The sequence below is a fragment of the Carcharhinus amblyrhynchos genome, chromosome 1 (assembly GCF_965287045.1).
Source record: "Carcharhinus amblyrhynchos chromosome 1, sCarAmb.v2.hapA, whole genome shotgun sequence".
NCBI lineage: Eukaryota > Metazoa > Chordata > Chondrichthyes > Carcharhiniformes > Carcharhinidae > Carcharhinus > Carcharhinus amblyrhynchos.
In genome coordinates this window covers 151,530,534-151,544,963 of record NC_137324.1, presented here as the reverse complement: position 1 = coordinate 151,544,963, position 14,430 = coordinate 151,530,534, and the positions used below count along the sequence as shown (strand labels likewise).

At 43.2% G+C, this 14,430-nt stretch overlaps 1 protein-coding gene across 1 annotated transcript in view; it reads right to left on the bottom strand.

Moving 5' to 3' along the window:
* fat4 (FAT atypical cadherin 4) overlaps positions 1 to 14,430 on the bottom strand; it is a 317,517-nt gene that overhangs the window by 97,144 nt on the left and 205,943 nt on the right.

Genomic DNA, 14,430 nt, shown 5'->3' with positions numbered 1-14,430 from the left:
GATGCAGCTCCACAGCAATCAATTAGGCTCTAGGAATTTTAATTGAGAATGTTTGTGTATAGCATATTAAACTTTATATAATGCATTTTTTATTTGCTAATACCAGTGCTTAAGTTTGTGAGTATAAAGTTTCCTCTCTTTGTACTTGTGCTGACATTTTAATTATCATTAGCAAACGAAAGAGTGAGGGAGAGAAAAGTACCACAACTGTGCTACCTCAAAATAACTCTGGACCTTTCTATGAACAGCTGCACATGAAAATCTTTCTCACCTGTTAACTATTACGAAGACGAAAGAATTAAAATAGAGAGAGGTGACTATGGCCTGAGCATTACACTTTGTGGCAATTAAGGGGCAATTTAGAGGTAACTGCAGATTTATTGTGCAGTTGGCACCTTGGAAAATGCATCTGAATAGAATTCTATAACGCTCTGACCCTAGTACTGTCAAGTCCAGATTGGTTGCTTAAAATTGAAATTTGAGTTTGAAAGTTGGAATTTAGAACATTTTGTTCCACATACTTACTGGTTTAATTAAATTTTAATGATTCTTGTGGTAACCATTACCACTGGACACAGTTGCTGGAAAAATCAATCTGGCAATAGCCTGGCCTCAAAATATATTAAATCTGTTCAAATGCAACTGCCAATCAGAAAAACTATGCCAATGCCTTTAAGTTGACTAATTGAATGCACACAGTCAGCATGGCTCACAGTTCTTCCTAAACTCTGGAGAACAAAGACGCCTGCTGTTCATTTGGTTTAGAGATTATTACAAGAGTACATACATCCAAAGGAATGGATGCCTTTTTTACAATGCTTCCGGCGACCGTTTCAACTACTCTGAGCAGAGGTACCCTGGGCACTACGCTAATTATGTAACTTTAGTTGTTGGAATGATCACTTTCTTGTTCAAAGCTACACTTCCACTCTGAGCTTGGGTTTCTCAGTGTTGTGATTGTCTACCAGACTTCATTCTGTTTGCCTTTGGATTCAAGTTTGTTGATGTCTGAGCAGACACTTATGTAAACCACTACTAAACAGAAAATTCTCCCACTGCTGTCTGTTCAGGTTTCAGATCAGTATCAACACAGATAAAGGGCAATATTATGGTATTTTTATTACTCTCATTCCACAACAGTCTTTTTACTATGCCTTTTCTTTTTTTCTCCTTTCTTGAAGATGCCTTTGGCTGAAATATGAAACCAGCAGCTGACCCAAGTGACCATTATTCATGTAGGAACCCAGACTGTTCAACACTGGGGAAAATCTTAACTGACTCAGAGCCTGTGCTGGATCGAAAACACCCACAACCTACTTATATGCTTCACCCAAGTGTTCTGGTAATGTGGCAACTAAAGTATCGCCATGTGGCCTCTCCATTAGCAGCAACGATACCAGCATCTGTTATTAGGAGACAGCTCTTCCATAGACCTGCAGACCAGAATACCCCACTGCCACTGGCTGAATAACATGCTTGCGCACTGATAGTGGGTTCCGTACCCAAAAGTGTCAGCATTCCAACTTACAGATCCGCGGTTGGTGCGTGTCTGATGATGTGCAAACTGCCACCAATTAGCGGCAAGGGCGGATAATGGATTGTCATCCCACTCAATGAGTAATGGAGGATGGAATGCCCAGTTTCGGAAGCTGCAGGCCAAGACCCAGAATAAGGTCACGGCCAGCAGTTCAAAGGGTCCGCTGGCATGGGACAGTATCAGGTGGCCAGTCAATTGAGTTCACATGCTATACAGTGAAGATTTGTGAACTTGGCCAGGTAAATCCAATTAAATTTTAGCTAATCTCTGCCAACCTGTCGACCTTCATAGGTGGCACTATTTTTAAAAAAAAACAAGAAGTCTCCCATCTTTTGGTAGTGAGGAGGAGTTGTACATTTATTACATATTTCCATTCATCATCACAGCAAGGGGAGGGATGTTCTAGAAACAGCAAAGTTAGCACTAGATATAGTGAGGTCATCCTTGACGCTCTCCTGCGTACATGATTGACATGACCAGTTCATGCCAAGCACAGGGAAGAGAATGAAGCCCAGGCAGACTTGCGCTTGTAAGAGGAGATGGCCAAAGGAGTGAATGGTGTTGACGGGTTAAGGAGGATTTGGTCCCAATAGCTCAATAGGCTACAATTAACTTGCGAGGTCAGCCAGGCTGAGTATGGCATCAGTATGAGCAATCTGGGTCCAGTGTTACATAGGTCTCATTAGGAAATGCAGGAGGTGGTTATGGTTAACCGTTCATCAAAAACTGCATGGTTCCACAAGGACACAACGGCCCTCGACCAGGCCTTTGTGCATTTCAAGCCATGGTGTGGTTTTATGCTGGTGTTTGGTTGGATCATCTTATGACACATGAGCATAGGTTCAGGTTGATACATCTTGATCTGATAATGGGTTTTTAAGGTGCCTAATATGATAGTTTCAAATTTTTGATGAAATTTCTTGTCAAATATTTTCAGGAGAAATAAACTCATGAAGCCCTCAAGAGACTCTGTGCAGTCTGGGTCTACTCAATCTGGAAGTCCTGACTAAGAATGAGGAGCAAATGCTGGACCTCCTGCAGCTTGACTCGTCTATTACTATAAGCAGGGCTGAGACTGAAGCAAGGCCTGGTTTTGGTGAGATGGCTGAAGTTTCAGATTTACTAGTAGGAGGGGAAAGCCAGTGGGGCTTTACTGGAGATTAGGAATTATGCATTATGGTGAATAGAGTTAACACGTTGTAACTTTGACAAGCTTCATGATCAGAAACGTCAGATCATCGTTCAAAGATTCATTGTGTGTGTGGAGTTCATTCACTTATGTCAGACTCTGAAACAGTTTATGTGTTGTGTGATAGGACAGATGTGTCAATTGATACCAGAAACCCCCTCACTGATTTCTCTCTGTCACAGGGACAGCCTCTTCCCTGCAAGCTGTCCAGAGGCCATCCAGCAACTTTGCTCCTCCTCTGAGGAGGAACCCTCAGAGGGTGCAGTGTCACACCCTCTCTCTGCACCCAGCAGCTTCACCAATGCTGGCGCTTCAGCAGGGTTCAGCATTCAGGACAAGGGATGCTTCACATTTGCATGTGCACCTGTCAGAGTGTGTGGTGGAGCAGGCCTCAGGCAGTCAGAGGAGTAACGAGGTGATCCAAAGACTGATTCCAAGTCAGATGATCAGCCTGTGGAATCAGTCATCAGGTGGTAGGATGTTCAGCACAAGGTCCATGTACATCTGGGGGGTAAACTAGAGGGGCTGCCTGCTCTGGCACACAGTGTGGAGGGATCCAGCCAGAGCACGTGCACTGCAGTCACCCACTCTCTGGAGCACCAAGAACAGACTGGCAATTACCCTGGAGGGGCAAACCAAGTGTATTGCCTTCGTACCATTGTCCTGGCACTGAGCCCAGAACAAGGGCGACACAACTTGGAGCTTGATCATCCAGCAACCTCTAGGGACCTCACCAGTTGGCACAGAAGACCAACTGGTCCTAGCAGCAGGAGGTGAACAGCAATTGCCTCCACCAGGAAGTTCCTCTCGTGGCATTTCTGATGGGAGGCAGTATCCCCTCCATCCAGCAGCCATTGCACAGGTCTCAAGCAATGTCTCCAGCAGCAACTAATGACTCGTGAGTCTCGGCAAGATTCTCCAATTGCTCAAGGCCACAGCTGCACAGAAGATGCCAACTGAAGTCATCCAGGCCAAGGAAGGTGGCAAATTAGACGCTTTTCTCCAGTGCTGCCACAAGGGGGGAGCACTACAATGGAGCACTCAAACATGGTAGTGAAAATCTACATAAGTCATAAACAGGGGCCCATGGATGAGCTTATTATTTACTGATGTTGTTATGCCTTTGAAGCTCAAGGATAAACACAAAACTCAGATTTCCTCCTACTGATGTTCTTACTGATTTACTGCGGCTGTATGACTTGTGTCTGAAAGTTGAGGGGAACAGAAAAATTTGGATGGTGAGAGAGGGGAGATGGAATTGTATTCTTGTGTGGGGTAAAGGAGGATGTTTAGATATGAAGGCTAAAGGGTTCTCTCATTACAAATGAGGGCAACATGTCACCAAACTCCTTCTGTAGCAGTGGTAAGTTGCACCATAGAAACATTTATTGTATGAAGGCATTCCTGGTGGCACAGCCATCTATTCGATCATGGCTAGGGCCATCTTCAGGAGTATCACCATTGTCCCTCATCTCCACTGTCCTCAGGACTGGCCTGTCATCTTCCTCCAGGGCAACTCCTCTTAGAATGACGATGTCATTGACTACACAGCAAACCACAGCCATCAGGGACGTACTGAGGGGGAGAATCGTAATGCACCTCAAAATCTATCCAGGCGTCAGAAGTGCATGTCTCAGAGAGTGATGGTTTGCTGCACTATGGCACTGGTGTTGGCAGGGCTATCATTGTACCTCCTCTCTGCTTCAGATCTTGGCACCTCAGAGGTGGCACGAGCCATCTTTTGAGTGTATTTCCTTTATCACTTAGTAGCCATCCCCACAAGTTATCCGGGCAGGTAAAGGTCTGTAATCCGTGAATTTCTAAGAATGTGTACATCGTGACTGCTGCCTGGATACCTGGCATACACCTGCATGACCCACCCTTAATGCTCGCTCACCAGCTGCACATGGGTGCAATGGCTGCTCTTTCTGCTTATGAAGCTACACGGCTGTCCCACAGGAACCTTAATAGATGTGTGCAATCAATGGTTCCCTCAACCCTGCAGAAACCTGCTGTTGCTTTGGGGCTATCCAAACTGGCTTTGGATATAGGGTCGAGTAGGAAATTACAGGGGCTGGGAACATCTGAAATGTGGAGCTTATTCAAGGAGCAGCTACTGCGAGTCCTTGATAAATATGTACCTGTGAGGCAGGGAGGAAGTGGTTGAGCGAGGGAACCGTGGTGTACTAAGGAAGTTGAATCTCTGGTGAAGAGGAAGAAAGAGGCTTATGTAAAGATGAGACGTGAAGGCTCAGTTAGGGCACTGGAGAGTTATAAATTAGCCAGGAAGGAGCTAAAGAGAGAGTTAAGAGGAGCTAGAAGAGGACATGAGAAGACTTTGGCGGATAGGATCAAGGAAAATCCTAAAGCTTTCTACAGGTATGTCAATAATAAAAGATCAGTTAGGGCAAGATTAGGCCAGTCAGAGACAGCAGTGGGAAGTTGTGCTTGGAGCGTGAAGAGATAGGAGAGGCACTGAATGAATATTTTTCGTCAGTATTCACGCAGGAAAAAGTCAGTGTAGTCGAGGAGAATACTGCAATACCAGGTAGTAGACTTGACAGGATTGAGGTGCATAAGGAGGTGGTGTTGGCAATTCTTGAGAGTATGAAAATAGATAAGTCCCCTGGGCCAGATGGGATTTACCCTAGGATTCTCTGGGAGGCTAGGGAGGAGAATGCAGAGACTTTGGCTTTGATCTTCATGTTGTCATTGGCTTCATGTATAGTGCCGGAAGACTGGAGGATAGCAAATGTTGTCCCCTTGTTCAAGAAGGGGAGTAGAGACCATCCTGGGAATTATAGACCAGTGAGCCTTACTTCTGTTGTGGGCAAAATTTTGGAAAGAATTATAAGGGATAGGATTTATAATCATCTAGAGGGAAATAAATTGATCAGGGATAGTCAACACGGTTTTGTGAAGGGTAGGTCGTGCCTCACAAACCTTATCGAGTTTTTTGAAAAGGTGACCAAAGAGGTGGATAAGAGTAAGGCAGTTGACGTGGTGTATATGGATTTTAGCAAAGCGTTTGATAAGGTTCCCCATGGTAGGCTACTGCAGAAAATGCAGATGCATGGGATTGAGGGTGATTTAGCAGTTTGGATCAGGAATTGGCTAGCTGATAGAAGACAGAGGGTGGTGGTTGATAGGAAATATTCAACCTGGAGTTCAGTTACAAGTGGTGTGCCTCAAGGATCTGTTTTGGGGCCACTGTGGTTTGTCATTTTCATAAATGACCTAGATGAGGGTGTAGAAGGATGGATTAGTAAATTTGCTGACATCACCAAAGTCGGAGGAGTTGTAGACAGTGAGGATGGATGTTACAGTTTGCAGAGGGACATAGATAAGCTGCAGAGCTGAGCCGAGAGGTGGCAGATGGAGTTTAATACGGAAAAGTGTGAGGTGATTCACTTTGGTAAGAGTAACAGGAGTACAGAATATAGGGCTAATGGAAGGACTCTTAGTAGTGTTGACGAGCAGAGAGATCTCGGGGTACATGTGCATAGATCCCTGAAAGTTGGTACCCAGGTTGATAAGGTTGTTAAGAAGGTGTATGGTGTGTTAGCTTTTATTGGTAGAGGGATTGAATTTTGGAGCCGTGAGGTCATGTTACAACTGTACAAAACTCTGGTGCGGCCGCACTTGGAGTATTGCGTACAGTTCTGGTTGCCGCATTGTAAGAAAGATGTGGAGGCATTGGAAAGGGTGCAGAGAAGGTTTACCAGGATGTTGCCTGGTATGGTGGGAAGGTCTTATGAGGAAAGGCTGAGGGATTTGAGGTTATTTTCATTAGAGAGAAGGTGGTTCCAAGGTGACCTAATTGAGGTATACAAGGTGATCAGAGGATTGGATAGGGTGGACAGTGAGAGCCTTTTACCTTGGATGATGATGGCTAACACAAGGGGACATAGCTTTAAATTAAGGGGTAGTAATTATAGGATGGATGTCAGAGGTAGGTTCTTTACTCAGAGGGTAGTAAGGTCGTGGAATGCCCTGCCTGCAGCAGTTGTGGACTCGCCAACTTTAAGGGCATTCAAATGGTCAGTGGATAGGCACATGGATAACATTGGAATAGTTTAGGTTGGAGGGTCATTAGATTGGTTCCATTGGTCGGCGCAACATCGAGGGCCGAAGGGCCTGTACTGCGCTGTAATGTTCTATGTTTTATTCTGCATGAAGAGGGGAGGCCTTTTGACCCTGGTGCTGCTTTATCCCCTTCCTAAAGAACCACAACATCCTGATCCTCCCTTGAGTATCCTTCTTGCTCTCTCCTTTCTCCTCCTCAACCTCCTCTTAATTCCTCTCTCCTCCTCATTGGAAGTTGTCTCTCCAACTGAGACCACAATCCTTAAGTGTCTCAGATAGCATCTACCCCTGGGTAATGGACAGAAAAATATTCAATCACAATGGATCTCACGAATTAGAGGAGAATTTTCTGAATGAAGATGTCTCCAAATGGTTTTACTGCTCATTCACATGAGCAGTCCCTGCAGTTGGTAGAATTTGCGCTGCAAAGCTGAGACTGCTCTCAGCTGCAGTTTTAAAACCTGCCCAGGCAATCTTGCCCATGAATAAACAGATTTCCCACCTGTATTGAATTTGATCTTAAAGGTGTATTGTTACCTTCTGCATGTATTATAGTCATGGGTTGGGTTGTTAATGACCTTAATTGGTTTGTCAATTGAAATTTAAATGACCCAGGCGGGTTCCCAACTCTTTGACCATATTATCGGAAACCAGCATGGTTACATCAGAAATGGGCCTAACATCAACACACCCCATTATATGCCCTATGAAGCAGCAAACGTATTATTCAGTTCCATATTCTGCTCCCCTGGTAACCCTGATAATCAGTGGGTGCAGGCCCAGGACAGCCTGATTTACAGCTATATCTGGGTTGCTATTTGTGTCCTTACTACTAAAGGTCACATTGGACCAGAGTTGTCTATACAACTTATCCACTGATGGGTTTCAAAATAAAAACATTGTTTTGTGAAGTAGATGCATTGGTATAAATATTTGCAGACCTTAAAATTATGAATGTAGGCATGATGCATAGTGATCAAGATGATGAATGTCACTGGGATAGGATTTTTTTTTATTCATTTGTAGGTCATAGGCATCGCTGGCTGGCCAGTATTTATTGCCCATCATGAGTTACCCTTGGAGGGCAGTTGAGAATCTGTGGCTGCAGAACCACATGTAGGTCAGGCTAGGTAAGGAAGGCAGATTTCCTTCCCTAAAGAACATTAGTGATCCAGATGGATTTTTCCAACAATTGACAATGGTTTTCATGGTCATCAGATTCTTAATTCCAGATATTTTTTATTGAATTCAAATTCTATCACCTGCCATGTCGGGTTCGAACCCGGGTTCCAGAACATTACCTGAGTTTCTGGATTAATAGTCTAGCAATAATATCATTAGGCTTTTGCCTCCCATGAGATTGAGAATGGTTTGCGCCTGCTTCAGGCAGAAATCAAGTGCAGCTTGCCTCTTGGGCTGACTGCTCCCTATCAGAACAGGCATCAGCTAAATCTGTGGCATCATGTTTTTTAATCCTTCAACCTAGATTCTGAAAGACTCCTTCAGTATGTAAAATAGAGTCGTCACACCTTCGTAGTCCATCAAAAAATCTACCAGCCTGTGATCAAAAGTGACATGTTGGTGAAATTTTTTAAAATGTTCATGAATCTGGAGGAATAGGTGTTCTGTTGATGCCCCTTCTCCCATGACTTGCTCCAAAACCCCCATTTTGGTGCACAGCTGAGGATTACAGCAAGTGGCCCACGTAGATTTAACTGAGATGCCTATGGGCATGACCAGTTTCAGCAGCACATCTCGAGTGTGTTGTTGAGCCTTGAACCCGCTTTCCTTAGGTTTTGCAGAACATGCGGACTTTGGTCGAGCAGCACTGAGACTAGGCCTGAAAACAGACCCAGGCAACAGTCTACCCCATTAAGACTTCACTGAGGCAAATCAGTTAACCAATGTTAGCTGCTGTAGAGTTGTCCAGAGTTCATTATTTCTTCTAAGAATAGAATAACAACACAAAGGGAACCCATTCTTTGAAAGACTTACTAATTTTCCCAATCACCTGTTCTTTCCTCATGGCAATTTTTTGTATTTGTTGAATTTTTTTTCTCAATCAACTTCCACGGGGCAATTTTCACAAAAAAATTCAAAGTATTAAATTTGCGGGAAAACTGCAGTAATTCATGCTGTTTTTTTTGAGAGTTCAGACTAGAATCCCCCACACTCTGTGCAATGCAGAGGTCCCCAACATGAATAACATTACATTTCAGGGGGTGGGGCTATTCTGGCTGGAGAAGCTGAAATCAATGGACCTCTACGCGTGTGCAGTGGCGCTGAAGTGTCAGCCTCTAGTTTTCTGGCCAGCTCAATCACTGGGCATCCCAGGACCCCCGCATTGCTGCCCCCACCCCCTCCACAGCCCCATCCATTCGTGTGCCAGCCCCAACAATCTCTGGCCCGATCTCCAGCATGCCACCCCCACTGCCGGGGCCCCAATTGCCCCCCATTCACTCCAGCAGGGTTAGGCTGCTAGCTCCCCAAACGTGGAGAGCTACTGCAATCCCTGGTGGAGCGAAACACTCTGGCGGGCTGGGAGATGCTAGCGGGCCTGGAGAATTCAGTCTCAGGTCCATTAATAGCATTTAAGTAGTATGTTAAGTATTATTTAAATACTAGTCCCGTTCCCCCAGTCGATTTCAAAGCCGAGCCTGTGTGACGCAAATGCGATGTGAATGCCCGCGGGAAACTCATGAATCAGCTATCATGCGATTCTCCTAGCCCGCTGCGCTAGAATCACCCCCACATCTCTCATATAGTGCAAAAAAAAGGCCTTAAACCACCTCTGAGGTTTTGCCAATTAACTTAATCTTCTCCCACTGGGAAATGTTTCTCCATATTTGCTCCATCCTTATGATTTTGATCACCTCTATGAAATTTCCCTTTTGATTTCCTCTACTGAATTGAGTACCAACCAGCTTCACAAGTCTTGCCACATAAGTCTTTCAATACAATAAATCTTCTCTACATCCTTTCTGGGGCCTTGTAATCCTTCTTAAGTGAGGTGCTCAGAATTCCCCACAATACTCCATTTGGTATCTAACCAATGTTTTATAGAGGTTTTGGATAACTACCTTGCTCCTATTTTCTATACTGCTATTGAAAAAGCCAAGGATCCCATTTGCCTTTTAAACAACTTTCTCAATATGCCTTACCACCTTCAAAATTTTGTCAATGTATACCCCAGTTCTCTTGTTCTTGCATTGCTCCCCACCCCCATTTTACAACGGTACCATGTGCCTCTTCTCATTCTTAGTACCAAAATAAATCACTTCACATCTCTCAACATTAAATTTAATCTGCCAAGTGTCAGCCCATTTCACCAGGCTATATCTCCTGAAGTCTTGTTATCATTTGACCTAGTCTCCACTGGATTTTTAACTTCTGTGTCATCTGTGAACTTTGAAATACTGCCCTGTACACCCAAATTCAATATATATCAACAGTGGTCAAACACCAACCCCCAGGGAACACCACTCTGGACTTTCCCATAGATTGAAAAGTTGTTCAACGTTACTCTTTGCTTTCTGACCCTTAACCAATTTGATATTCATGCAGCCACTGCCCTTTTAGTTCCAAGGACTTCAATTATATTAGCAAGTCTATTATGCTGTGTTCTATCAAACACATTTTGAAAGTCCAATGCACAACATAAACCACAGCACCCTCATCAACTGTCTTCATCAATTCATCAAAAAACTTAATCAAGTAGGGCAAACTTAGTTTCCCTAAAACAAATCTAGGCTGACTTTTATTTATTAAAGGTCAATCAATTTTGTCCCGATTTAATATCTCTAAATGTTGTTCCACTACCAGTGTTAAATTAACAGGCCTATAGTTGTCAGGTTTATCCCTCTTCTGCTTTTTGAACATATCTGATGAAACTTATTCCAGCAGATTGTCCATCAAAAGAAATGTTAAAAATGAAAAGAAGTAGATCCATTGCCAATTTATATTATTTAGACTTTTGTGTTTTCTAAGCCAGCGATGTGTCATAATTGGTTCATTATTGATTCTAAAATGACGGCGTCAAATTATCCCAATCTGGAACTAAAGAAATTATGTTATAATTGGCCATTCCCTCTGGCAGGACCAACTGTGTCATAGTAACTTTAATTTGAATGTTTATCAAATTAGGATCAACAGAAATTCTAACTGGACTTCATTTTTGCATTTATCCAACATAGCACCAAATCTCATATATGTTGGAGAGTGATTATGGCTGTCATCAGATTCAATTATGGGTACAATAACATGTGTGTGCTTATGCACAGAGGGACAGACTTCACAAGGTCAAGTGAAACTGGCCAACAAAAATCTTAAAATTACATCTGGCAATGAATGAATCTACATAGAGTTGCCTACGTGTAGTGACCTCATTCTCATTGTTGGGTATGTATAAAAACTTTAAATTACCATGAATGCCTATCACTGAAGCTGATCATAACTATCTTATTTACTGTATTCCCACATTCCATTTTTGGAAAGATATAGCAGAGCATTCAGGAGTTGCAGAGTCTGTTTTAAACAACAACATTATACAGCACCATAAAAATGACACACACACACACACACACACACACACACACACACACACACACACACACACACACACACACACACACACACACAAATGTTGGCAGCACATATGCTGTATTGGACTAATTTTGGCAATTCCAGAGCTAATCAATCTCCCTGGGAGATAATGCCACAAATTATCAAAAGCAAAATCGTGCTGACTAGCATTTTTTCGACATATGAATTGTCAACTTGCCGGGGTGCAGGCAGTCCCTTAAAAACCATATATTTTGCACAGCATTGGTGATTTTGTATGAAGAATTTAAAAACACAATGTTTAGATTAACTTTTTTCCCCTAATGTGCTACATTATGGGGACTACTTAAAAGTTCAGTTAAAACCATTGGTGTATGGTTCCAATTAACTTTGAACAATATTTATAACAGATGTGTTTGGAAGTAAATCTGTTCTTTTTCTCAGATTATAAACAGAATCTTGCATGAGTATCTTTACGTGTTGGAGTGATTATAAACTATGTCTGGTTTCATGCCCCTCTATCTTAAGACATGATGGTTAACTGTACTTAGTTTTCACTTCAGTACCATAGTAACATAATCTCAGCAAATAAAAACAACTTGTGGCCACTATGCAACTAGAGTTGGCCAACTAGTCTAGTCCTCTCTGAAATAATTAATTGAAGCTGTTATATTTTAAACTGTCAAGCAAGCTATTACTTGAGTACTCACATTGCTGCCTGATGACGTTAAGTGGTTTTTGTACCTCTTCGACCTGAAGGAACATTCTCACTTGAGCACATCATGAAAGAGTTAATCTAAGAGGAAGTCAATTCCAGACACACTAAGTTACTGCTAATATCTTGAGAAAATCTTTCCAACTCCCTGCTGTGAATCATGATTAGATTGGTTCATGACAATTTTGCATAATATAGCGAGTCTGAACATATTGTATTTAACTTACAACTCTTTCTACAAGTTCATTACTTGCTCATAAATTGTCAAACTGTTTGTCTGATACTCAGTACGGGATGAATAGAAAATTTTCCCAACTAATTACGGAGAAGGCCAAAGCCACTAGGCAGAATTTAGTTGTTGCATTGAGGATTCTGCCATTGGAACTTAAGTTGACAGAAATCCAGAGCAGATCTGGAGTGGCACGACGGATACAGGAATCAGTGTGGGAATGCCATATTTGATTATCTTACTGAAGGAGCTGGCACTTTTAAATGGCAGCTAGCCCTGCTTTTGGACTTCCAAGGCTCTTGGAATGTCTCCCTATAAGTGAAAGAGTCAAGGAGAGGAGCCATGCAAAACAGAAGACTCCAGCTTCCAATTAGTGACATATCATTGAGGAATAGGATACCTCAAAGCTAAAATATCCATCCAGCAACCACGGAGGGAGAGTAAAGGTTACAGTCAGAAATGTAAACTGTGCCCCACACACTAGCTGCTTCAGGAGTAGTGAATGCATGTGAGTCACAGGTATCTGCATCTACTCTCCATGTCATCCACCTCCCTTGAGTGCGCAATCTTGGGAAGGACATGCGGACACAATAACCCATCATGGGACAAAGTGGTAGTCAGGCAGTAAGCGGTTTTCCTCATCAGCATTTACAGCCTAACTCCCTTTTCCCTATGCTTGATGGATAAAAAGACCCACTAGAAACATGTAAAGTGAAAACTGAGGGAGGAATGCTAAACACTCTTTTACTGACCCCTGCCAAGATAGAGGAACTTGATTTGGCTGGATAGCAGGAAGGTTTATCCATCTCAGATGCTGAGATTAGGGTGGTGGGTGGTGAGTGCGGAGAGAATTACTGCTTTGTTATCAACTCTGGCTACAAAGGCAGCGCACTGAAAGTAAAGCGTTGACTATTAAGAAACTAATTGTGCACATTCTTCCTTTTCTGGTGTGACTGCAGCAAACTAGCATGAGAAAGCCAGATTGTTGGGAGTCTCATGGTGTACATTGCTCTCCTGTAGGGAAAGAGAGATTCCACTGGGAAAATCTCTCTTAAATGATTTGAATTGCCATCCCACCTCAATTGTGAGGATTTTCAACTTTTCCAACAACTCATTCCTGGGAAAAGCTGCCAGAGGTGGAAATATACCAGCAAACCACCCCAAGGTGTTTTTTCTAGTTTTTTTCCCCATCCCTCCTACCTCTAAGCACCTGGGAAAATATCTGCTCTTGAAGATGTCCCATTTTTAATATCTTAATAGAAAATTCTATTTCTCAACTACATGCCATATCTTGGGATGCTACCTAAGGAGAGGGAAGTCAATTGGTCAGCATTTATAGAATCCCTACGGTGCAGAAGGAGGCCATTCAGTCTGCACCGAACACAATCCTACCCAGCCCCTACGTCCACAGTCCCACGTATTTACGCTGCTAATCCCCCTGACACTTAGATTGATTGGCCGTGGTAAGTTGCACCTAACTCGCACATCTTTGGATTGTGGGAGGAAACTGGAGCACCCAGAGGAAACCCACGCAGATACGAGGAGAACGTGCAAACTCAACACAAGAGTGTGACCCAAGCTGGGAATCGAACCCGGGTCCTAGGCGCTGCAAGGCAGCAGTGCTAACCAAGGTGCCGCCATGCCGCCTTGGAATATTTCACTAGGAATACGGTCAAGGGAGCATGAGATGGTGTCAAAGACAATGTGAACTTACAGCAGACATGCACGGGGTAGTTGATGTGGGTTCAGGGCGAGGGCAGGAGAAGTGTGAGGAAGATTTATCTTTATTGCTGAATGGGAATATGGAAGCACCTAAACAGCTAGTTTCAATCTAAGTGATAAAAAACTCATGAGTTCGCTATACCTACTGCTGGAGTGGGAATAAAAGAGGCGGGATAAAGCGGTTTAAGGAAATGATTGAGACTGGAAAAAATAAATCATAGATTACTTATGCTCTGCAGGATGATCCCTGAGTAAAAGGTGGTTTTGGCAAAAGAATGCAGCTCTGATAACAAAAGCAAGGGAGTAATTTAGTCATCAAGAATGGGTGGACTGATGCTCCTACCAGCAGCCACAAATTTCCTAATTGCTCCTGGCCAACCCTAAAGCACTTC